The 3,090-nt window shown below is 38.6% G+C and overlaps 1 pseudogene; it reads right to left on the bottom strand.

Moving 5' to 3' along the window:
• Nucleotides 1-2,203: 2,203 nt before the first annotated feature.
• On the bottom strand, nt 2,204-2,720 carry LOC130039350 (stathmin-like; annotated as a pseudogene).
• Nucleotides 2,721-3,090: the final 370 nt, after the last annotated feature.

The following is a 3,090-nucleotide window of genomic DNA, read 5'->3' as shown; positions in this document are numbered from 1 at the left end:
AGCTGAAGGAGTCGTGTTAAGTGAAATAAGTCAGAAGGAGATAAAACAAATACCAGATGATCTCACTAATGTGGAATATAAAGAAACAAAATAAGGGAACAGACACAACCAAACAAAGACAAACTCTTGGACTCTAAACACAGATTTAAGGTTACCAGAGAAGGCAGGGGTAGGAAGAGCAAAGAGAAAGGGTGTGGTAGAAGAATACTGGTAACATTTTTTGCAGAGGTATGGTATTTTACTCCTAAAGTATACAGCCTTATTAGCTAATGAAAAATTAAAAATAAATTTTTAATGAAAAATTAAAATAAATTATCGACATATTTTCATTTCATTTTATTTTATTTCATTTATTTCGTTTCATTTCATTTCATTTTCATTTTAGGGTTACACCCAGTGTTGCTCAGGCCTTACTACTGGCTTTGTGCTTGGGGGTCATTCCTGATGGTGCTCAGGACAGAACCTGGAAATGCTATGTGCAAGGCAAGTTTCCTACCTACTATACTATCTCTTCAGTTCTGGACATGTCTTTAAGCTGCCACAATTCGTTGGTATGATTGTTCAGATGGGACTCAAAAATATAGTTGATTGGGCCAGAGCAGTAGAACAGAGTGTAGAGCATTTACCTTGCAAGCAGCCAACCTGGGTTCAATTCCTGGCATCCCATATGGTCCCCCGAGCATTGCCAAGAGTAATTCCTGGGCCAGGAATAACCTCTGAGCATTGCCAGGTGTAGCCCATAAACAAACAGACAAAAACACTGAGTTAAAAAAAATAGAATCCATGCTGCTGAAAAGACAAAAAAAACAAAGTGATAGCACATGCATTTCAACAATTACAGGGTTGCCTTAGGTACTTGAGAATGCTATGAAAACATGGTATTGAGTCAAAGACAAAACTGGTTTCTGAGTAAGCCTGCTCTAGGCTAGGAATCATATTTATTAGTCATAGAATGATGTCGTGTGTTAACTGCATGTTTGACTTATTTTTGAAAATTTACAACTAAAGCCTATTTTAGGAGTGCTTGTAGTGTATATAAGAAAGAAAGATCTGTCAAATGTTATTTCAGTCTCTTTGATGATAATATATATAACTATGAAGAAATATATAACTATCATATATAACTATGAAGAAATGGTAGCATACCTGAACAATTAATTTCACTATGAGTTTGGAATTGTGAATCCTTTTGAAACTAAAATTTAAGGGGGGGGGGCGGTAAAATGGAAGCCTATTTTTTACTTTGACAAAAAGAATCCCAACTCCATTCATCTATTTTTTTCACCGCCAACAGCACTGTGCAGCTTTATTATAACCATTCAAGTACAGTAGCATCTGGTAAGATTGGGACGAAATTGGGATTTAAAAGTGAACAGATATTCAGCATCTAATAACAGTTTGAAAGAAGCCACTATATACTCTTCACAAACGTGTTTTCACAGGGCCAATACAGTACTAGCCATTAACTCATACACCAGGTGTACTGAAGTAGAAAAGATCATGGTCACGGTCCTTCCCGTTGTTCATCGATTTGCTTGAGCGGGCCCAAGTGACGTCTCCATCATGAGACTTGTTGTTACTGTGTTTGGCATATCAAGTACGTCATGGGTAGCTTGCCAGGCTCTCCGAGAGGGGCGGAGGAATCGAATTTGAGTCAGCCATGTTGGCTGGGTGCAAGGCAAACGCCCTACCGCTGTGCTATCGCTCCAGCCCATAAAGTAGAAAAGATGCAACAAGAAAAATGCTACATTAGAAAAACTTCAACACTTTATTTTATTTATTTATTTATTTTTATTTTTATTAGTGAGACATCATGAGGTACAGTTGTAGACTAACAAATTTTTGTGCTTGGGTTTCAATTATACAATGATGAAATACCCATCCCTCCACCAGTGCCCATTTCCCACCACCACGGATCCCAGTATCCCCACCCCCTATCCCCCCATCACACCCTGTCTTTGTGGCAGGGCATTCCCTTTTGTTCTCTCTCTCTTATTGGGTGTTGTGGTTTGCAAAAGAGGCAATGGGTGACAATCATGTTTGGTTGATAAGACTTCAACACTTTAGAAAAAGAGTAAAACACTTTTTGTTTCTCCCCTTAGCCCCTAAAACAACATCATACAGTCTGATCTACCTATACAGTCCTACATCAGCTTCTAGAATATTTGTCAGGAGGGAAAAAATAAAGTGACACTCGCCAGTACAGTCTTTGGATATTTAGGAAGGGGAGGGGGAGAAGTCAGTTTTCAGAACAAATTAGTCAGCTTCAGTCTCATCAGCAGGATCTTTGGATTCTTTGTTCTTCCGCACTTCTTCAACATGCTTGTCCTTCTCTCGCAAACGCTCCAATTTGGCAGCCATCTGTGCCTCTTGGTTTTCTATATTGGCTTCCATTTTGTGGGTCAGTTTTTCTTCTGCCATTTTACTGAAGTTGTTGTTCTCTTCTATCGCTTTCTGAAGCACTTCTTTCTCATGCTCTTGCTTCTCAGCAAGCTGCTTCAAGACTTCAGCTTCATGGGACCTGAATCTTTCTTCTGCAGCTTCTAATTTCTTCTGGATTTCTTCCAGAGAAAGATCCTTCTTCTTTGGGGGTACAGGGGGAATTCAGGGACAGATTCTTTTGATTGAGGGCTTAGAATCAGTTCAAAAGCCTGGCCGGAGGCACGTTTCTCCAATTCTTTCACCTGGATATCAGAAGAAGCCATGGTGAAGAGAAGAGACTGGCAGTGTTACCTACTCAATCCACTGGCAAGGAAAGCCCTGCTCGGTCCGAGCCGCCTGGCCACACTCTCCAACTCCATTCATCTTAAACAAAGAAATTTTGCTTTCCGTTTAGACTGTCAATGTTACTTCAGTCTATCAATGATGTTTCTCTACAGGAGTAAACATTAAGTTCAGATAATAGAAAAATGATGATTAAAGAAAAAATACCCAAAGTATTTTTATTTCATCATGATAAAACATTAAAAATGGTCCAGGAATAATATGAAAATATTGTTGTCATTTTTGGTGAAGGAAATCAATTCTGTATAGTTTATTTTAATCTAAATTTTGTTTTAAAAGCATTAAAAATAAAGACACCTCCCTTCC

The sequence above is a fragment of the Sorex fumeus genome, unplaced genomic scaffold (genome assembly GCF_029834395.1).
Source record: "Sorex fumeus unplaced genomic scaffold, SorFum_2.1 ptg000086l, whole genome shotgun sequence".
Classification (NCBI taxonomy): domain Eukaryota; kingdom Metazoa; phylum Chordata; class Mammalia; order Eulipotyphla; family Soricidae; genus Sorex; species Sorex fumeus.
Note: the sequence above shows the minus strand (reverse complement) of the source record. Positions and strands in the feature narration are given on the sequence as shown.